At 39.7% G+C, this 23,887-nt stretch overlaps 1 protein-coding gene across 4 annotated transcripts in view; it reads right to left on the reverse strand.

Moving 5' to 3' along the window:
* Positions 1-23,887, reverse strand: part of LOC116590883 (G-protein coupled receptor 176) — a 326,863-nt gene that overhangs the window by 211,976 nt on the left and 91,000 nt on the right. The window contains exon 1 of one of the 4 annotated variants that reach the window (XM_032343248.1): positions 21,346-21,370. The exons of the other annotated variants lie outside the window; for them this stretch is intronic. The gene's annotated coding sequence lies outside the window, so the exon portion shown is untranslated. Of the gene's footprint in view, positions 1-21,345; positions 21,371-23,887 lie in introns of those variants that run through there. 4 annotated transcript variants of the gene reach the window in all.

Genomic DNA, 23,887 nt, shown 5'->3' on the forward strand with positions numbered 1-23,887 from the left:
ATAGTATCTACAGGACATTTGGACAGACATGCATATACTCACACTCACACACAATGATACCAAAACACTATTTAGGACAGATTCCAGATACTGCGCCATGGGTCAGCAACCTCATTTAGTAGTCCTGTAAATACACACAGGATTTACATACCCAAAAACCAGTAAACAACATTTTTAGACAAATTTTATTATGATGATTATTATTGTTGTTATTTTAGAAGAAGAGAGAGAGAAGAGGAGCAGAAAGAATCTTAAGAAGGCTCCATACCCAGCATGGAGCCCAAAGCGGGGCTCAATCTCACCACCCTGAGATCATGACCTGAGCCAAAATCAAGAGGCAGCTGCTTACCTTACTGAACCACCCAGGTGCCCCAAGACACAACATGTTTGATCATCTTTTAAAGTGAGAGAATAGGGGCACCTGGGTGGCTCAATAGTTAAAGCCTCTGCCTTCAGCTCAGGTCATGATCTCAGGGTCCTGGGATGGAGCCCCACATCTGGCTCTCAGCTCAGCAGGGAGCCTGCTTCCCTTCCTCTCTCTCTGCCTGCCTCTCTGCTTACTTGTGATCTCTGTCTATCTAATGAATAAATAAAATCTTTTAAAAAAATAAAATAAAGTGAGAGAATAGGAAAAGAAAATAAGGAAAGAAAGGAAGATCGGTTACTGAGAAACAAATATTTTGTTTTGGAGTAGACACCTTATATTACTAAACCATGGCACAAACCTACAGTTCTTAAATCTTCATAATCATTAGGATCACCTGGGAAGCTTTTATTATACAGATTCCCAGGACTCAGCCCAACCAAATAAGAACAGTGGAAAACCTGGGCACCTTAATTTTATGTGCTCAGTAGGAAGTTCAGAAACAGCCAGGGAGCACTCCTACAGCCACTCACTGTCAGCCTTCACCATACCGAGCATCTCAATATATTCATTGTTTGTTCGTTTTTTTCCCAAATATAAAGAGAGCCCTTCCCCAGTACTGAAAGCAAAAACATGCCAAGTCACATTGAGCTCTAATTATAATCTCTATGGAGCCCTAAGGAACTCCTTCTCTGGTCAGTGATCAGTGCTAGTCTGCTGCTCAGCTTCTCAACATGGCCTCTTCCTACCAGAGGAGACATACAAGAAAGGATGACGTCTCTGACCAATTTTTATTATCCATGCTCATCAACTCATGGCATCGTTCCCAGCTGCTCACCACCATTGGCAAAACAGAAAGGATAGACAGATTTTAATTAACTGCAATCCATTTATTTCCAGTTTTTAAAAATGAGCTCATTCACACCATAGTCATAAGTACACTGGGAGTATATATTTTGTTTTATGAAGAGGAGGAAAAAAAACAGAAAAATGGAGTGTCTTACTGAAAGCTAAGATGCACAGGGAAGAAGGCAGGATGAAACAAAAGAGAATGAAACCCAAGAGTCTTGCTCTCTGGCTTACAGTTCTGATTATTGTATAATATAATTTATACCCTGGCCACTAGGACTGCTCTAATTACTTGGGAGGTCTAGAACTTCAGGGTACCATTTTTGTTTGGGGTTGTTTTTCTGTGTTTCCCAAGAGAAACAGTTTATTGTTTCTTGTAATTATTAAGGCAACCCATAATTTTGAAAATTCAGAAAATGAATAGAGAGAAAGAATAAAGAATAAATAAAACAGTAAAAATAAATAATAAAGGAAAAGAAAAAATTACCCACCTAGTGGTAACTCTCTGTAAGCTTAAACTACTTAAAGTTCCAAACTTTTTTTTTTTTAATTTCATCGTAACAGCCAAACTTTTTTTTTTTTAAGATTTTTTTATTTATTTGAGAAATCGAGAAGAAACACATGATGGGGGTGGGGGTTGGGGGGGACAGAGGGAGAGGGAGAAGCAGACTCCCCTGCTGAGCAGGGAGCCTGATCCGGGGCTTGATACCAGGACCCCGGGATCATGACCTGAGCCAAAGGCTGATGCTTAACCACCTGAGTCACCACTCAGGCACCCTATCAAAATTTTGTTATATATACAGAATTTTGTTTATGCCAGTGGGACCAACCTATGCACACTGTTTTTCGGCTTTTTATTTGAGAGAGAGCATGCCAGAAAGAGTATGAGCGGTGGGGGGTGGGGGAAACGAGAGGGAGACAAGCAGATTCTCTGCTGAGCACTGACCCATGCAGGGCACAGGGCTCAATCCCAGGGCCTGGAGATCATAACCTGAGCCGAAGGCAGACACTTAACGCACTGAGCCACCTGGGCGCCTCTGCTCACTGGTTTTTAATTAGATATTGTCACCATATCAACCATCTTTCTAGGACAATAAATAAAAATAAATCTATTATCATTTTACCAGCTACATAAACCCGACAGTGCTTTCACAATTATATCCAAATTTATTTCATTCTTTGTATACTGGTGAGCTTTTTAAAAGCTGTTTCTAAACAGCTGTTTCTAAATCTATCTCTAAAATATAATGCTGAGATCAACACCCTTATACGTATAAGTCTTTGGCAACTAAACTGATTATTTACTGAGGACAAATTCCTAGAAGCAGGATTTCTCAGTCAAAATACTTACACATTTTTATAAACATAGCTAAATGACCCTCCACAAAAGGCATAGGAGAGAGTTGGTTTCCAAATATGCTTGCTAAAAATTCTACAATCTCACTAAAATGTTTGGAATTTGGTATGTTTCTTCAATCCTAGGATTTATGTTTTCCTTATTTCTAGAAAATTTTCAACCACTACCTTTCTGAATTTTGCCCTACCCTCTTTCCCTTTATTCTCTGCTTCTGGAACCCATACTGGTCTTATATTAGGCTTCATTCTATTGGTTGTATCTCTTGACCTTGCATTTGTATTTTCCATCAATTCATCCTCTCCTGACAGCTGGCTGGTATTTCTCAGGTCTACCTCCCATTTTATCAATTCTCAATTCATCTGAAAATAATCAAATCAAATTATACTTTTTAAAGTAGCTTCTTGAGTATTAACCCTTTTGAAATCTGAATTTAGATCTATAACCAGCAGAACTGCCTACTCTTGATTCCCAGTGTCCAGCCATGTTACCATGGGCTTCTGTTCCTTCTTTAATATGTGATCATATTTTTAAAAAGATTTTATTTATTTACCTGACAGAGAGATCACAAGTAGGCAGAGAGGCAGGCAGAGAGAAAGGGGGAAGCAGACTCCCCACCAAGCAGAGAGCCCAACACAGGGCTCGATCCCAGGACCCTGAGATCATGACCTGAGCCGAAGGCAGATGCCCAACCCACTGAGCCACACATGCACCCCTGTAATCATATTTTTAAATGCTTATAGTTTTTTTAAGATTATTCTGCTGTGTCTAGTACTGGATGGCTCAATTCCAAGACTCTGGGATCGTGACCTGAGCCAAAGGCAGATGTTCAACCAATTGAGCCACCCAGGTGCCCCTCATATGACTTTTAATGTTTACCTATAAGCACATCATTTGTGGGTGTTATTTTTCCCTGGGAAGCTATACTCCCTGGTTAGAAGTATTCTAAGAATGCCTGGAATCAAGCCCCTCATCAGGCTCCTTGCTCACCAGCGAGCCTGCTTCTCCCCCTGCTTGCCGGTCCCTCTGTTTGTGCTCTCCTTCTCCCTCTCTCTGATAAATAAATAAATAAAAATCTTTAACAACAGAAATTATTCCAAGTGGCTAGCCAAGCACACATTTAGTACTTTGTTGCACTTCATATGCAAATAAAAGACTGTAAGGTTGAAGGTCCCTTCTGAGAAAGGTTAAGTATGTGTAGGGAAATTTTTATCCTAGGGAGAGGCAGGATATTTTAATGACTAAGAGCACAAGAGCATGGACCCTGAAACCTGACTTCTGGATTCAAGCCCCACCTCTACTGTTTAAGAACTGTGTGTTACTGGATAAATTAAACTGATTGTGCCTCAGCTTCATGTGTGAAGTGAGCACACTAACAATACCTACATCTCCCGGGCAACATGAGCAACACAAGTAATAAACGAACAGCACTGAGAACAGCTCATAGCCCATAATATGTGCTAGGTAAGTGTGCTATATTCTATAGTCTAATGTTCTATGTTACAGTTATCATGAACTGCACAAAGGAGCGGTCTGACAAACCGAGAAAGAGTGAGAGCCTGGCCCAGAGGAAAAGAAACCTGGGGTCCTGTATAAAGATGCAAGAGGGCATTTCACCAGAGGGACTTGGAAGTAATCAGGACTGAGAAACAAAGCCGGACTGCCGGGTGTTTGAGTTCCAAAAGGAAGGATGGAGTATGCCAAGGAAGAATCACCCAGTTTAACTCATGGAGGTCTTTTGGGCAGTGCTTCTCAGCAGAATCACAGCAGGCTGTCTTGTGGGGTCAGGACGGGGGCCTGGTTCGATCGCCTCCAGGCAGCTGTAGCAAACTCCAAGCTGTCTCCTCAGGCCTGCAGGACACACAGCTGTCTCCACTCTCCTTGCCATCATCTGGAGTCAGCGATGTCATTAAAGCCTTGTTGCCCTGGTGGGGGCTGGAGGGCGAGATAGGCAGGAGCTGCCCCAAGATCTGCCACTTTGTGGAACGTCCAGCCTCTACTTGTGCTGCCCATGAAAGGTCTCAGATCAAGGATGTGTCTTCTCCAGATGGAGTCCTGTTCCTAGAATTCATCAAAGCCATAACAGAACATTCCAAACGCCCCATAGAAATCTTGCAGCAGCACACAAACATGACAGATCTTTTCTTATAAAAAAGACTTGATTCTTTTATTTGAGAGGGAGAGAGAGAAGCAGACTCCTGTTGAGCAGAGAGCCTGATGCAGGACTGGATCCCAGGACCCTGGGGTCATGACCTGAGTTGAAGGCAGACGCTTAACTGACTAAGCCACCCAGGCGCCCCCCACCATGATATCCTAATAGAGCACCAAAGTGAATTAAAAACCACAAAGGGTCAAGAAAATTAAAAAATGAATCAATGATCTTGACATGCTTTTGTTAAGAAAAATAAAAAATCTCAAAAGTAATGGTCACTTCCTGATAATGCTTTAAATCCAATTATCTAAACAGCTTGATGTCAGCAAGACATTATTCAGGGCACAGGCTTTGGAGTCAGAAGACTTTTACCAACTCTGTATTCTCTGCCAAGTTATTTAACTTTGCTAAGTTTGTTAAGTTTGTTAAGTTTCCTCATTTTTATAAACAGGGGTAGAAATAGTAATAATACTTACATGATTGTTATGAAAGCAAAATCCATAAAATGGCTTTAAGACGATGTCGATAAGCACTCAAATATTAGCCAACATTTTATTATGAGCTGGGAGCTATATGAAACTGCAAAGGTACTAAAGATCAAAAGCGGAATCTCAGAAATTTTAGAATGAATTTTGTTTCAAACCCACAAAAGAAAAAAAAAGCATGAATTTGTGCAAACAGTAATTTATAGCAAGAAAAAAAAAACCAGAAAATTCTGAAGATTCCCCCCAAAACTAGTAGAAGTAGTAATGAATTCAGAAAAGTGGCAGGATACAAAATTAATACTCAGAATCAGTAGCATTTCTATATACTAACAGCAGAAGAGCAAAAAGATAAATTTTTAAAACACCCATTTGCAATTGTACCTAAAAAGAACAGGAAACCCAGAAATAAATTTAACCAAAGAGGTGAAAGACCTGTGCTCTATAAAAACTGTAAAACACTGATGAAAGGAAATGAAGATCACACAAACAGAAAGACATTACATGCTCGTGAACTAGAAGAACAAATACTGTTAAAATGTCCATATAACCCAAAACAATTTACACGTTCAATGCAATCCCTATCAAAATACCAATAGCATTTTGAACAGAACTAGAAAAAATAATCCTAAAATTTCTATGAAATTTTATGGTTCTATGGAACCACTAAACACCCATAGAACCAAAGCAATCCTGAGAAAGGAGGGCAAAGCTGCAGGAATCACAAATGCAGATTTCCAGATGTACTACAAAGCTGCAATAATCTAAACAGCATAGCGTGGGCACAAAAAGACACAGACATCAACAGACCAGAACAGACATCCCATAAATAAATCCTTGCTTATATGGTCAATTATTCTATGACAAAGGAGGCAAGACTATACAATGGGAAAACAGTCTCTTCAAAAAATGGTGCTGGGAAAACTGGACAGCTATGTGCGAAAGAATGGGAGTGGACCACTTACTAACACCATACCCAAAACTAAGCTCAAAACAGATTAAAGACCTAAATGGGAGACCTGAAAACATAAAGTCCTAGAAGAAAACATGGGCAGTAATTTCTCTGACAACGGCTGCAGAACTTTTCTAGATATGTCTCCTCTGGCAAGAAAAACAAAATAAAAAATAAAGTATTAAGACTACATCAAAATAAAAAGCTTTTGCACAGCAAAGGATACCATTAACAAAATAAAAGACAACCTAGTGAATCGGAGAAGACATCTTCAGATAATATATCTGATAAGGGGTTCACATTCAAAATATATAAAGAACTTACAAAACTCAACACCAAAAAAAAAACCCATAAAAAAATCCAACTAAAAAATCCACCATCCAAATGGCCAAGAGACACATGAAACGATGCTCAACATCACTCACATCAGGAAAATGCAAATCAAAACCATATGAGATACCACCCTGTATCAGTTAGAATGGCTAAAATAAGAAAGACAAATAACGTGTTGACAAGGATGTGGAGAAAAAGAAACCCTCATACACTGTTCGTGGGAATTGTAACTTGGTACAGCCACCGTAGAAAAAGGTGTGAAGGTTCCTCAATAAATTAAAATTAGGGGCGCCTGGTGGCTCAGTTGGTTAAGCGACTGCCGTTGGCTCAGGTCGTGATTCTAGAATCCCGGGATCCAGTCCCGCATCCAGCTCCCTGCTCTGCAGGGAGTCTGCTTCTCCATCTGACCCTTCCCTCCCCATGCTCTCTCATTCTCTCTCTCTCTCTCTCTCTCTCAAACAAATAAATAAATAAAACCTTTAAAAATTAATTAAAAATAGAATTACTGTATGATCCAATAATTCCACTATTGCATATTTACCCAAAGAAAATGAAAACATTACTTTGAAAAAAATATATGCATCCCTACATTTACTGCAGCATTATTTACAATAGCCAAGATATGGAAGCAACCTAAGTGTCCATCAATAGATGAATGACTAAGGAAAATGTGGTATGTACACACACACACACACACACACACACACACACACACGAATGCTACATACTCATAAAAAGGATAAGATCAGGGCGCCTGGGTGGCTCAGTGGGTTCAAGCCTTTGCCTTCAGCTCAGGTCATGATCCCAGCATCCTGGGATGGAGTCCTGCATCGGGCTCTCTGCTCAGCAGGGAGCCTGCTTCCTCCTCTCTGCCTGCCTCTCTGCCTACTTGTGATCTCTGTCTGTCAAATAAATAAAATCTTTAAAAAAAAAAAAAGATAAGATCATGCCATTTGTAGTAACATGGATGGACCAAGAGGATACTAAGCTAAGTGAAATAATTCAGCCTGAGAAAGACAAATACCATATTGTTCTACTCATGTGGAATCTTTAAAAAAATTAAAAATGAACAAACAAAAACGGGAATCAGACCTATAAATAGAACAAACTGATGGTTGTCAGAGGGGAGGAGGGTGGAAGGTTGGGCATGGGCAAGGGGAAGCAGGTAACTGGAACAGGCTCCCAGTTTTGGAATTAATGAGTCACAGGAATAAAAGGAAAATAAATAAAATAAAAAAGCATAAGGAATGCAGTCAATGATATTGTACTAGCGCTGTATGATGACATATGGTAGCAACAATTGCCATGAACATAGCCTAATGCATAAACTTGTCAAATCACTAAGCTGTACACCTGAAGCTAATTAACACCATCAACTATACTCAAATAAAAAATAAAATAAAATAAAATATACACATCCTCTTTGACATAGTTATCTCATGTGCAAATTCATCCTAACAAATTCATTGAATAGAAGAAAAGTTATATTCAAAAAGATGCTAATTATACTGTTTTTATAATGGCAAAGAGCTGGAAACCTAAGTGTTCACTAAGATAATAGCTATGTAAATTTATGATAAAACTTGATAAAATATTGTAGGCATTAAAATAATGAGTACTAAAGAGCTATGTATGGGTTCCTGAGTGGCTCAGTTGGTTAAGTGTCTGCCTTCACTCAGGTCATGACCTCAGGGTCCTGGGATAGAGTCCTGAGTTGGGTTCCCGGCTCAGTGTGAAGTCTGCTTGAGATTCTCTCCCCTCTCCCTCTGCTCCTTCTCTCTATCTCTCTCAAATAAATAAAATCTTAAAGAAGAGCAGAGGTACAAAAGTAACTTGACCCATTTTACCAAAAGCATTCAAGTTTTTCTATTAAGAAAAAATCCAAACTTCCCAACATCATAGATAATTCAGAGGTTTAAAATACAACCTCTGGTGGCCAGACACTTGCTCTCTGATCTTTCACATTATGTGTATTAACCTCCCTAAAAAGCCATACCCAAAGTTGTAGCATCGTGACAGAATGGAATGAGCCTGGAAATCTAAGGTCAAATCCATGTTTTTCTCTGAACCCTGCAATCTGCTGCCCAAGCAAAACCCTTAGATTTGAGAATTACCTTTCCTAAGAAAGACTGAGAGAAAGCAAGGGAGAGGGAGGGAAAGCCCGAGGGGAATAAAGACTCCTCAGTGGAGAGAAGGCAAACTGTTTTCAGAACAAGACAGTTAAGCACTGTGAAAGTTCACACTTCCACAGGAAAGTTTAAAAGATTCTATTTTATTCTGATTTAAAAGGAAAAAAAAGAATTTTCTTTAATCTACATGGGTAAATTTCCCAGCTACCCAGACAGGCAGCAGTGGCTGGTAATGATTTTTTTTTTTTTTGCCACCAGTATCAGAATTATGGCCAACAAGAACATCAGGGAGAAACCAGCTTATACCAGAGCACTGAGTCTGGTGCTTTTCAATACAATTTGCTCTTCCTCCCCAACTAAAAATTTGAGCCTCTCCCTCACTAATGAAGAGTCAATTTGCTATAACTTATGATTAAACCATCAAATATCTGCCCAACTCTATTTAAGCTGATCTCTATTAGCATGAAAAAACTGTTACTTTAGTTACAATTAATTTGATTCCAGAGCTTTTTCTGAAATGATAAGGGAGGCTCAAATTAAGTAGGAATTGAATTAGCAGGAAGAAGCTATGCAGTAAGTTTATTAAAATTCATGGTGAATTTTAAATAATCACTTTGAATGAAAAGCATCTCATGAAATATATATCCCCAATCTAACCTTGAATGATTTCTCCTTGGAATACTTGTCCACAATGAATAATTCAGATAAAATATTAACAAGATTCACTTTAGTAATACATAGGAATAGATAAAAAGACTTCAGGGATGGCCTCTTCCCAGTCAGCTCCTGGAAAGTCGCAAATGGGACTTTAGGTGAGTCTACAGCAAATGCACACAGGTTTTAGCAACTGTGGTACCCAAAATGGTAAGGCAAACCGTAGTGCACAATCAAGACAAGACGATCTGGGGCGCCTGGGTGGCTCAGTGGGTTAAAGCCTCTGCCTTTGGCTCAGGTCATGATCCCAGGGTCCTGGGATCGAGCCCTGCATTGGGCTCTCTGCTCGGCAGGGAGCCTGCTTCTTCCTTCTCTCTCTCTGCCTGCCTCTCAGCCTACTTGTAATCTCTGCCTGTCAAATAAATAAATAAAATCTTAAAAAAAAAAAAAAAAAGATGATCCTAGGGACTCTCATCTTGTTGGAGAGTCACGAAGCCCCTGAAATAAGCTCTGTCCCTCGCATCTCTTAACACACAGCAAGATACACACAGAAGTACAAAAGAAGAAGAAATATACAGAATCTGAAGTTGGTAACTTTTTCTTTTAACTACTCAAACTCTTTCCACATAAATCAACTAGAAAATGTTCACAGCCTCACAAAATACCTTGCTCTCTGATCTTTCACATTATGTGTATTAACCTCCCTAAAAAGCCATGCCAAGGGTCTGTCCTTGGTCCCATTTAACTGTGACAATGGCATACAACCCTTTAAGAAGCCCAAGCTCCTTTTCCTCCTCCATAGGTATATGGAGAAAGCTTCCAGAGAAGAGGACAAAACAAATTATCTAATATCATTAAGCATCCGCATCCAAACAAGCCATTCTTGATTGGGTGGGAGGAGTAGTAGTTCACTGCCCTGAGCAGCTACTACACAGGCTTCCTCACTAAGAAATCCTTGCCTCTATTGGGTTGTGCCTGTAATCTAGGAAGGCAGGGTCCACATCTTCTGTACCACTCACATTGCATTCAGCCTAGAGGGGTTATGCCTCCCCTAAAATACTGGAAGATTATGAAGCCTGAAAAGAAAGAACCTTATCTGAAAATTCCGTTGACCCTCTTGAGTACCAATCATACTTTCTTACCTAGGAGTTTCTTCATTAATAGTTAATATAAATGAATAAATAAAAGCTTGAAGTTTGTTATTACTTTGTCAGAATCACCAGAATCTTGCTTCCTGTGTACCAAATTTTGTAGGTACACCTATTGAAGTCAGCTGCCTCTGATCAACAAGCTGAATGTTTACTATGTCCCCACTGCCAATACACAGCATCAGAAAGGCTTGGGAGATATGCATTTGACAATGATACAGCAGGCCATATTATAATTAGTCTAGTGAATGTACACAGAATACTCATCACTCTATTCTCCCTCTGTTCCAGTAACTATAATTAAGCAGTCTGAAAGAGAAAATTATGTTGGAAATATTTCCAAAGAACACAAGGGCAAGATAATTAGAGGGCTAAGAAAGGAAAGTGAGCCTGACTCTGCTTCAGTCCATGGGGACCCAGCATGTCTGATGTGAGATGGAGGAATAAGATTTCGGAAATGGGGAGTCTCTTACTCCTTATGATCTGACACAATCTGACAATGACATTGATCGAAAGTTGAAAATTCCATTCCTTTCTCTGTAGCTGAATTTAGGGAGGAGAGAGACTGGAGGATGAAGCGCAAGGAATGGTATTTTAATTCTAACAGATCTGGGGCCACAATCCCACTACTGCAGAGGTTAAATGTGCTCTACAGTAGACCTGCCCTATTTCCTTCACCACATTCTCCCATCTCTGCGAAAGAGAAGGTCAACAATAGAGGACTGTTTGTAGAGTGAGGAGCTGGAACTAGGAGAGCCAGGGCAGCAGATGGGACAAAAGCTGGAGGCGGCCAGATCCAGGACAAGGTCAAAAACAGATAGCCAAGGCCAGGAAGGCTCTATGGGGAAGTGATGGATCTTAAAGTTACAGCAACACTGAGAACAGATCACAAGAGGCATTGAAAAGATGAGTTACTACACAAAGCCCATCAGGCCAACTGACAACATAAGAAAATGGAATACATGTTCAGACAAAATGCTAGAAATGAAGAGGTCCATAGGAAGGAGGGAAGGAGTAAGTAAGACAAAATTAGATTGGCACATGGGTAACAAGCAAGGAGCTTGGTAACTGAAACCACCTCAATCTAGACCCTGAACTTTGATATGGTTACTTGCAAGGCAAGACAAAAACCAGCAGGCGGCATTTAAGAGCCTTGCAGGTGTAACATGATTTTGGAAGTACTCGTAATGAAGTGTACATGGCGGGGGCAAAAATAATACCTTTCAGGGGTGCCTGGGTGCCTGGTGGCTTAAGTGTCTGCCTTTGGCTCAGGTCATGATCCCAGGGTCCTGGAATCAAGCCCTCCATCAGGCTCCCTGCTCAGCAGGAAGCCTACCTGTCTCTCTCCCACTCCCCCTGCTTGTGTTCCTTCTTTAGCTGCCTTTCTCTCTGTCAATTAAATAAATAAAATCTTTAAGATATAATAATAATAACACCTTCCAGAAAGCAAATCGTAACACTTCTCTTTTTATCCTTTCCTCTTCCATTTCCCTCAAGTAGTAAGTGAGGATGGAGAAAGAGGAGAAGAAAGCAAAAATTGAGAGTAAAGTAATAGGGAGAATGATTTTCAATTCCATTTATCTCTCATGCCAAGCCCTACTTTATATGTGCATTTCCCAGTGACTAAGGCAACCCAGGCCTTCTGTGCCTGAACCTTCATTAGCCACATTGCTGAAAACTGGATGAAAAGTTTCTTTGCTTTGTATCATGTTCTACAAATCCAAGAGTCATAATTATGGTGACCACACTGACACAGAAAAACAAAGAAGAATTCTGCTAACATTTGAATATTTCATAAATAATCAGCTTCCAATTCCTGCATTTTCCCTTTAATACTAATCGCTTTGAATAATGCTGAGTTATTTTGATGTAATTTTCCTGCTGGTTCAAAATAAAATCAGCATGAAATGCCATTAGCTTGTTAAAGCACTAAGATCAATGAGTTGTGACCTCTTATTTTCCCATTATAAAACAAAAGGCATGGGGAAGATTTTTCTATTCTGTGAAATATTGATTTTCCATTCTGTGGGTTTGTAAATTACTGGCTTTCACAGTGCAATCAATGTCACTGATTCAATGTGGATGAAATAAATAAGATAAAATACAAAATCTGTTCACTTTCATTAAGCCCCAGTTTCCATTAGTCTTGCCTCGACATTATTCTTATCTAGGTTCAAGCATGCAAATAGCATGGATAAAGGTAGAACACTGGCCAATAAGTATTGGCCAACAAATTTTAGTATTACCCCAAATATGGAAATAAAGATAAGCATCTACACAATGATCAAGGAAACAGTGACATATTATATTTTGGAACTGCCATTTTCTTCTTCCTAACAGACAGAAACAGAGACTTGAAAAATGAGGAGATAGAAAAGTATGTCCCAAATGAAAAAACAGGACAAAATCAGAGAGGAGCAAATAAAATGGAGGTAAGCCATATGCTTGATAAAGAATTCAAAGTAATGTTCATAAAGATACTCACTGGATTTGAGAAAAGAGTGGAGGATCTTTGAACAAAGAGAGAAAATATAAAAGAGAACTGGTCAGAGATGAAGAACTCAACAATTAAAATAAAAAATACCCTAGACGGAATCAACAGCAGATTAGAGGATGCAGAAGAATGGATTAGCAATCTGAAAGACAGGATAATGGAAGCAACAAAGCTGAGCATCAAAAAGAAAAAAGAATTAAAAAAAAAGAAAACAGGTTAAGGAAACCCACTGACATCATCAAGTATAATAGCATTTGCACTAAAGGGATCCAAAAAGGAGAAGAAAGAAGAGAACAGAAAATTTATCTGAGAGCCACTCCTCAAGACCCCAGCTCAGCAGCTTTTTCTGCCCATGGGTCTTGTCACCATGCTTTAATAAAACACCATTTTACACAACACACACACAATTATTTGAAGAAATAAGAACTGAAAAATTACCTAATATGTGGAAACACATCCAGATCCAAAAGGCACAGAGAGTCCCCAACAAAATTACCTGAGTAGGTCCACACCAAGACACATAATTAAAATGGTAAAAAGCAATGATAAAGAGAGAATTTTAAAAGCCCTGAGAGAAGAGAAAACTGTAGCACACAAGAGAAACCCCATAAAACTATCAGCTGATTTTTCAGCAAAAACTCTGTGGGTCAGAAATGAGTGGTATGATATAGTCAAAGTATTGAAAGGAAAGAAACTGCAACCAAGAATACTCTACCCAGCAAGGTTATCATTCAGAACAGAAGGAGAGACAGAGTTCGCCCGACCAAAGTTAAAGGAGTTCATCACCACTAAAACAGCCTTACAACAAATGTTAAAGTAATTCTTTGAGTGGAAAGAAAAAATTTCCCAGGTAAATGTAAACATGTGATAAAGGCAGTAGTTTAAAAAAAAAACAAAACCCGTAAAATGTAAAAAAAAAAAAAAAAGTAGTTAAAAAAACCGGAATGGAAATTAAAGCACAAAAGCAGTGAAATAATTCTATCTATAAAGGTCAGTCATGTTATTTACAAAAAGAAAAAAGTGTAAAATATGACATCATATATATAAAACATGGCAGGAAGAGTAAAAATTTAGTGCTGTTAGAATGTGTCCAAACTTAAGCAACCATCAACTAAATATAAACTGCTATATGCATAAGATATTATATATGACCTTAATGACAACCACAAATCAAAAGCCTGTAACACATACACATTTTTTTAAAAGATTTTCTTTATTTATTTGACAGAGAAAGATCACAAGTAGGCAGAGAGAGAGAGGAGGAAGCAGGCTCCCCGCTGAGCAGAGAGCCCGATGGGGGACTCGACCCCAGCACCCCGAGATCATGACCCGAGCCGAAGGCAGTGGCCCAACCCACTGAGCCACCCAGGCGCCCCACACATACACATTTTAAAAAAGAGAAAGGAATCCAAGTATAACAATAAGAAAGCCATCCAACCATAAGGGAAGAGAACACAAGAAGAAAAAAAGTACAGAAAAGAACTACAAACCATAAAGCAAATAACAAAATGGCAATAAGTACGGACCTATCAATAATTACTTTATATGTAAATAAACTCAATGCTCCAATCAGAAGACAGAGGGGGACTAAAAGGGTAAAAAGGCGTGACCTATCTATATGCTGCCTAAAAGAGACTCACTTCAGACCCAAAGACACATGCAGATTGAAAAGTGGATGAAAAGTGGATGGCTGGAAAACATTTACCATGCCAATTAAAGCAAAAAGAAAGTTGGGGGTACCAATACTTCTATCAACCCAAATATACTTTAAAACAAAGACTGTACCAAAAGACAGAGAAGGACACTACATAATGATGAAGGGAAAAATTCAACAAGAGAATATAACAACTGTAAATGTCTATGCATCCAACCTAGGGCACATAAACCAACTATGAACAGAAATAAAGAAACTGGCAGTAACAAAATAATAGTAAGGGACTTTGGGACACCTGGGTGGCTCAGTCAGCTGAGCATCTCCCTTCAGCTCAGGTCATGATCCTGGAGTCCAAGGATCAGCCCAGCATAAAACTCCCTGCTCAGCGAGGAGACTGCTTCTCCCCCACTTTCTGCTCCTCCGCCACTTGTGCTCTCTCACTTTCTCAAATAAATAAACAAAATCATTAAAAAAAAAAAGTCAGGGACTTTAATACCTTACTTACATCAATGGACAGATCATCCAGATAGAAAATCAACAAGGAGGGGCACCTGGGTAGCTCAATGGGTTAAGCCTCTGCCTTCAGCTCAGGTCATGATCTCAGGGTCTTGGGATCGAGCCCCACATCGGGCTCTCGGCTCAGGAAGGCTGCTTCCCCTTCTCTCCCTGCCAGCTGCTCTGCCTACTTGAGATCTCTTCTCTGTCAAATAAATAAATAAAGTCTTAAAAAAAAAAAAAAGGAAGAAGAAACAAGGAAATAGTGGCTTTGAATGACACACTAGACCAGATGGATTTAAGAGATATATACAGAACATTCCATCACAAAACAAGAGAATACACATTATTTCCAAGTGCACATGAAACATTCTCCAGGATAAATCACATGTTAGCCACAAGTCTCATAAATTCAAGAAAACTAAAATCATATCATGCATCTTCTTTGACAATAGTATGAAACTAGAAATCAATCACAAGGAAAAATTTGGAATGAACACAAATACATGGAGGCTAAATAACATGCTACTAAACAATGAATGGGCCACCAAGAAATCAAACAGGAGATTAAAAAAAAAAATACATGGAGGGGTGCCTGGGTGGCTCAGTCAGTTAAGCACCTGCCTTTGGTTCAGGTCATGATCCCAGGGTCCTGGGACTGAGCCCCGCACCAGGCTCCCTGCTCTACGGGGAGTCTGCTTCTCTCTCCCTCTCCCTACCATTCTTCCTGCTTGTGGGTACTCTCTCTCTCTGTCAAATAAATAAAGCAAATGTTAAAAAAAAAAAATGGAAACAAATGAAAATGAAAGCACAATGATCAAAGAATCTAGAAAGACCTTGAGGCACTTGATTGTGAAATTGACGAATCATAATTTTAGACAACAGCTTCTGAGAGCAGCTGGGGGAAGCGATTCCTTAGGTACAGAGGAGTCCATCAGAATAACGTCAGACCTGTCCACAGAAATCTGGCAAGCCAGAAAGGGCTGGCAAGACATATTAAGAGCACTAAATGAGAAGAACACGCAGCCAAGAATACTTTATCCGGCAGGGCTGACATTCAGAATGGATGGAGAGATAAAGAGCTTCCAAGACAGGCAAGATTTAAAACAGTATGTGACCACCAAGCTGGCACTACAAGAAATATTAAGGGAGGGTCCTATAAAAGAAGAAAGAACCCAAGAGTGACACAGAAGAGAAATTTACAGAGACAATCTATAGAAACAAGAACTTTACAGGCTACATGCTGTTAATAAAAACGTATCTTTCAATAATCATTCTCAAAGTGAACGGCCTAAACACTCCCATAAAATGGCACAGAGTTGCAGGTTGGATAAAACAGCAAGACCTGTCCATATGCTGTCTATAAGAGACCCGTTTGGAATGTAAAGATACATCCAGACTGAAAGTGAAGGGATGGAGAAGCATCTTTCATGCCAATGGGCCTCAAAAAGAAAGCTGGGGTAGCAATTCTCATATCAGATAAATTAGACTTTAAAGACTGTAGTCACAGCTAAAGCAGGACACTACATCATTCTTAAGGGATCCATCCACCAAGAAGATCTAACAATTGTAAATATTTATGCCCCCAATACGGGAGCAGCCAACTACGTAAGCCAACTATCAACCAAGATAAAGAGTCATATTGATATGAATACACTAACAGTAGGCGATCTTAACACACCACTCTCAGTAATAGACAGATCATCCAAATCTTTTGTATGTACCAAAATTAGCTCTAAAGGAAATTCACAGCAATCTAGGTCTACCTCAAGAAACAAATATTTCAGGTGCCTGGGTGGCTCAGTGGGTTAAGCCGCTGCCTTCGGCTCGGGTCGTGATCTCAGGGTCCTGGGATCGAGTCCCGCATCGGGCTCTCTGCTCAGCAGGGAGCTTGCTTCCTCCTCCCTCTCTCTCTATGCCTGCCTCTCTGCCTACTTGTGATCTCTCTCTGTCAAATAAATAAATAAAATCTTTTAAAAAAAAAAAAAAAGAAACAAATATTTCAAATAGATAATATAAACTTACACCTAAAAGAGCTAGAAAAGGAAAAACAAAGCTAGTAACAGGGAGGGAGTAATAAAAATTAGAGCAGAATAAACAGAGACTGGGTGGCTCAGTGGGTTAAGCATCTGCCTTTGGCTCAGGTCACCATCCCAGGCTCCTGGGATCGAGTCCCACATCGGGTTCCTTGCTCAGTGGGGAGCCTGCTTCTCCCTCTGCCTGCCGCTCCCCTTCTTATGTGTTCCCTCTCTCTCATTCTCTCTCTGACAAATAAAATAAGTCTAAAAATATTTAGAGCAGAAATAAATGAACTAGGGACTTTAAAAGGAAAAGAAAAGATCAATAAAGTCAGAAGCTAACTCTTGGAAAAGATCAACAAAATTGATTAACATTTTTTCAGACTCATGGAGAGGACTCCAATAAAATCAGAAATGAAGGAGAAATAACAACTGATACCACAGAAATATAAAGGATTATAATAGAACACTACTAAAAATGGTACGATAACAAATTAGATGACCCAGAAGAAATGGATAAATTTGTAGAAACATGTAACTTTCTAAAACTGAAGCAGGAAGAAATACAAATTTGAACTGACAGATTATAGCAATGAAAATTTAATCAGTAATCAAAAAAATCCCAGGTACCTGGGTGGCTCAGTTATGATCTTGGGGTCCTAGAATAGAGCCTCACATCCAGCTCCCAGCTCAATGGGGAGTCTGCTTCCCCCTCTCCTGCCTGCCATTCCCCCCTACTTGTGCTGTCAAGTAAATAAATAAAATCTTAAAAAAAAAAAAACACCTCCCACAAACCAAAAGTCCAGGACCAGATGGCTTCACAAGTGAATTCTACCAAACATTTAAAGAGTTAATACCTGGGGCATCTGGGTGACTCAGTGGGTTAAGCCTCTGTCTTCAGCTCAGGTCATGATCTCAGGGTCCTGGGATCAAGCCCTGTGTTGGGCTCTCTGCTTGGTGGGGAGTCTGCTTCCTCCTTTATCTCTGCCTGCCTCTCTGCCTACTTGTGATCTCTCTCTCTCTGTCAAATAAATAAATAAAATCTTTTAAAAAAAAAAAGTTAATACCTATTCTCCTCAAACTATTTTAAAAATAGAAGTGGAAGGAATGCTTCCAAATTCATTCTACAAAATGAACATTGATCTGATATCAAAACCAGACACTATGAAAAAAGAAAACCGTATCTTTGCCAACATCTCTCCAAAACTATATGATCAGGCCAGTATCTCTGATGAACATAGATGCAAAATTCCTCAACAAAATATTAGCAAACTGAATTCAGCAATATATTTTAAAAAATTACTGACCACAATCAAGTGAGGCTTATTCCAGGTATGCAAGGGTAGTTCAATATCCACAAATTAAGCCACGATACATCACATTAACAATAGAAAGGACAGAAACCATATGATCATTTCAACAGATGCAGAAAAAGGTATTTGACAAAGTACAACATCCATTCAGGACAAAAACTCTCAACAAAGTGGGATTAGAGAAAACACCTCAACATAATAAAGGCCATATATGAAAGCTCCACAGCTAACATGATACTCAATGGTGAAAAACTGAGAGCTTTTCCCTCTGTGATCAGGAAAAAGACAAAGATATCCACTCTCACCATTTGGTAACATGGTACTTGAAGTCCAAGTCACAGCAATCTTGACAAGAAATACAAATAAAAGGTATCCAAACTGGTGAAGAAGTAAGACTGTCACTATTTGCAGGTGACATGATACTGTAGACAGAAATCCCCAAGGACATCACCAAAAAACTATTAGAACTGATAAATGAATTCAGTAAAGTCACAAGATACAAAATTAATATACAGAAGTCTTTTATATTTCTATACACAATAATGAAGTAGCAGAGACAATAATTAAGAAGACAATCCCATTTACAAATGTACCAAAAAGAATAAGGTACCAAGGAATCAAATTAGCCAAGGAGATAAAAGACCTATACTCCAAACACTACACAACACTGATGAAAGAAATTGAAGACGACACAACCAAATAGAAAGACATTCCATGCTCAAGAACTAGAAGAACAAATACTGTTAAAATGTCCACATAACCCAAAACAATTTATACATTCAATGCAATCCTTATCAAAATACCAATAGCATTTTGAACAGAACTAGAAAAAATAATCCTAAAATTTCTATGGAACCACAAAACATCCATAGAGCCAAAGCAATCCTGAGAAAGGAGGACAAAGCTGCAGGTATCACAACCCCAGATTTCCAGATGTACTACAAAGCTGCAATAATAAAAACAGCATAGTGTGGGCACAAAAACAGACACAGACATTAACAGAACAGAACAGACAGCCCAGAAATAAACCCATTGCTTATATGGTCAATTGATCTACGACAAAGGAGGCAAGACTACGTAATGGGAAAACACAGTCTCTTCAATAAATGGTGCTGGGAAAACTGGACAGCTACGTGAGAAAGAATGGGAGTGGACCACTTACTAACACCATACCCAAAACCAAGCTCAAAACGGATTAAAGACCTAAATGGGAGACCTGAAAACATAAAGTCCTAGAAGAAAATATAGGCAGTAATTTCTCTGACACTGACCGCAGAACTTTTTTAGGTATGTCTCCTCTGGAAAGAAAAACAAATTTTAAAAAAAAGCATTAAGACTACATCAAAATAAAAAGCTTTCGCACAGCAAAGGATACCATTAACAAAATAAAAGACAACCTAGTGAATGGGAGAAGATATTTTCAGATAATATAGATGATAAGGGGTTAACATCTACATATATAAAGAACTAACAAAACTCAACACCAAAAAACCCCACAAATCATAAATGGCCTATAGACACATGAAAATATGCTTAACATCATCATCAGGGAAATGCAAATCAAAACCACAATGAGATATCACCTCATACCTGTCAGAATGGTTAAAATCAAAAAGATAAGAACAAGTGCTGATGAGGATGTGGAGAAAAAGGAACCCTTGCACACCGTTGGTGGGAATGCAAATTGGTGCAGTCAATACAGAAAAGAGCACAGAGATTCCTCAAAATTTTAAAAAGAGAACTACCATATGATTCACTAAGTCCACTACTGGGTATTCAGAAAACAAAACACTAATTCAGAAAGAAACATGCACCCTGATGCTTACTGCAGCACTTAAAATAGTCAAGGTATGGAAGCAGCACAGGTATCCATCCATAGATGAATACAGATGTGGCATCTATACGATGGAATATCAGCCATAAAAAACAATGAGACCTTTCCATCTGCAACATGGATGGACCTAGAGGATATAATGCTAAGTGAAGTTAGTCAGACAGAAAAAGACAAATATCACGATTTCACTCACATGTAGAACTTAAGGAACAAAACAAAGGAACAAGGGAAAAAAGAGACAAACAAAAGAGGAGATATGGGTAGACGGATGGGTGAAATCGATAAAATTTTGTGATTAAGAAGTACAAACTTCCAGTTATAAAATAAATGAGTCACAGAGATGAAAAGTATAGCATATTAAATATGGTCTGTAAGATGGTAAAATAATGTTGCTTGGTGACAGATGGTGACTATACTTACGGTAATGAACACTGAGTTATGTACTTTTTTTTTAAAGATTTTATTTATTTATTTGACAGGCAGAGATCACAAGTGGGCAGAGAGGTAGGCAGAGAGAGAGGGGGAAGCAGGCTCCCCGATGAGCAGAGAACCTGATGCAGGGCTTGATCCCAAGACCCTGGAATCATGACCCAAGCTGAAGGCAGAGGCTTTAAAAACCCCTGAGCCACCCAGGCGCCCCTGAATTATTGAATTATTATACTGTACACCTGAAACTAATACAGCACTGTCTGTTAATTATACCTCAATTAAATAAATAAGGTAAAAAAAATAAAGTAATCATTTTTCTAATGAAGAACTCTGAAATTCTTTAATAGGAGTAAGAAGGTAATCTACAACACCAAATAGACCTTACATGCTCATACGGACAGAAGGAACCTGGGATGTCACAGACACTTTCCTTGTTTCCAAGTAAGACTATGTAAGTTTTGTACAGAGAAAGTTATTTTTGCTAATTGCTAGGTGTTCTGGGAAAAGCAGTATCCTAACGCAGGCAGCTTCCAAGATTGTCAATGATCCCAGCCTCCCAATACTTACATCCTTGTGTAGACTTCTCCCACAATGAATAGGGCCAACTTGTGTGAACGACAGGACAATAGCATAAACGACAGTGATGCTTCTAAAGCTAGTTCATAAAAGACAGTGCCACTTCCGTCCTTACCTCTTCTGAATCACTTGTTCTGGGAAAAGCCAGCTGACACATCGTACAGAATCTCAAGCAGTCTCACGGAGAATTCCACATGGGGAGAAACCGAGGCCTCCTGCCAACAGCCCTGTGAGTGAGCCAACCTGGAAGGAGATCCTCCAGCACTCCAGCCTTCTGGGGACTGCAGGTCTGACCAATATCCTAGCCGTGACCTTGTGAGAGACCCACAGCTGGAGACACCCAGCTAAGCTACTCCCAAATTCCTGATCTATAGAAATTCCTGTCTCACAGAAGTAGTGAGATTACACATTTTTGTTTAAAGCTCCTATGTGTTTGGGTCCACCATTTAGATAAACTGCATAGACTGTCCTGCTTCTTTTATCTACAGAATGGAAAAGATAAAATTTACCTGGCTGGGCTATTGTAGTAAATAAAATAATGGATAAAAAGTGCCAACAGTGCCTCACCCACAGGGTTAAACAACTTTAATGTTATGTTAATATCATTTTTTAAAAAAAGATTTTATTTATTTATTTGTGAAAGGGACAGAGCACGAGTAGTGGGGAGGGTCAGAGAGAGCGGGAGGAACAGACTCCCAACTGAGCAGGGAGCCCAATGCCTGGCTCAGTCCCAAGACCTCCAGATCACCACCTGAGCCGAAGACAGACACTTAACCATATGAGCCACCCAGGCACCCCTATTAATATCATTATTTTAAAACTTTCCTTTATGGACCATCATTTAACTATAAATTTGTGAGCCATTTCTAGAAGTCACAGAAGGCATCACAATACTCACTAAGCAGCCAAAAAATAATGTTTTTTTCAGAGTGCTATATTCTTTAGCTTTTAAGAAATTAAAAGAAAAAATCAAAACCTTTAAATTTTTCCCTTTGATGCAGCTCTATTAACTCCTGAGAGTAAATCTACTGTTGACTCTTTGACGTTCTTGGAAGAACAATGAACACCAAAACCCCCAAATTAATAGTGCTTAAAATAAGTTTATCAGCTTGCCTTCATTCCAACAACAGTTAAATTAAAGAAATCAGGAAATGTAGCCACTCAATTGGAAAAATGCAATTTGCTCTGGCAAGCTATCCAAAAGAACATAAAAGCTATAGTCAAGCTATTGGTCACTAATCCTGGAGAGGAGAGCTGTGAGATCCACCTGTACCTTATGGGATGACTAGACCCATCATTCAAAGGCCATGGACATGAGGAACTGTGGGCAACACAGGTCCAGAATACTTCCCCCGGATTTCCTTCCACTACGTTGGCCACTTCTCAGTTATCTTTAGCTGGCTTCCTGGAATCTCCTCCTACGTCAGGGCTCAGTCTCAACCCTCTGCTTGCCATCTTCCCCTCTAGACTATTTCAGACTACTGACCCTCTTCCCTAAGCTTTAATGGCTCTGTTTTCGCCCACCTCACCTCTTCTCTGAGCCCTAGTCCCAGACAGCCACTTGTCCACCCAACGTGAGGACTATCATGAGTATCCCAAACTAAACGTGTCCAAAACCAAACTTTGGGCCTTCATTCCCCAAAGTTCTCCCTCTTCCTGTTTTACCCATCTTGGAAAAATAGTCATTTTTAAAGCAATCAGGTACAATGCTCCCCTTCTTGAAAACCTCTATTGCTTTCCCACTGTTCATAAGGAAAAAGTCTAGCCTGCCCCACCCACTGATTCTTGGAATCACAAAAACTACCCCTTTGCTGTCACCTGTTATTTAATTGTAATAGACAGAGGACTATGACTTTGAGTCACAATTGTCCCCTAGAGACGCCTAGGTGGCTCAGTTGGTTGGGCGACTGCCTTGGGCTCAGGTCATGATCCTGGAATTTCAGGATCAAGTCCCACCATCAGGCTGCCTGCTCAGCAGAGAGCCTGCTTCTCCCCCTTACCAGCCCCCACCCTCACTCTTGTGCTCTCTCAGTCTCTCTCTCTCTCACTCCCTGTCAAATAAATAAATAAAATCTTTAAAAAAAACAAAAACCAAAAAGAAACAAAACAAAAAACCCTGCTCCCTAGAGGGCTACGGACAAGGTGGTGTCGCAACCCCTATGGACTTTCTCTTGAATCCCTGAAACTTCAAAGTTCTCCTCTGCCCTGGGGACTTCATGGGATTGTCCTTCTGCCCTCCACCTCACCTTCTGTAAGCTGATCTTATTTTTCAATAAAACCTCCCCTCACTCCTGCCACCTCCTATCTAAAGCAGACCCCATGGCTATTTATCACCATGTGAATCATGTCACAGCACCTATTACAATGGGCATTAGTTAACCATATGAGCCGATCTCCACTAAATCACAAACTTCATGGGGGCAGGGGCTGCAACTCTACTATGTATTATTATTACATATTCCAATCACTATAGCCCCAGTGCTCAGAACAATACCTAGAAATCATAAATGCTAAATATAGGACTGCCTGGGTGGCTCAGTCAGTTAAGAATTGGCCTTCAGCCAGGTCATGATCCTGGGTCCTGGGATCGAGTCCTGCGTCGAGCCCTGCATTGCTAGACAGGGAGCCCACTTCTCTCTCCCCTCCCCTCTCATGCT

The sequence above is a fragment of the Mustela erminea genome, chromosome 5 (genome assembly GCF_009829155.1).
Source record: "Mustela erminea isolate mMusErm1 chromosome 5, mMusErm1.Pri, whole genome shotgun sequence".
Classification (NCBI taxonomy): domain Eukaryota; kingdom Metazoa; phylum Chordata; class Mammalia; order Carnivora; family Mustelidae; genus Mustela; species Mustela erminea.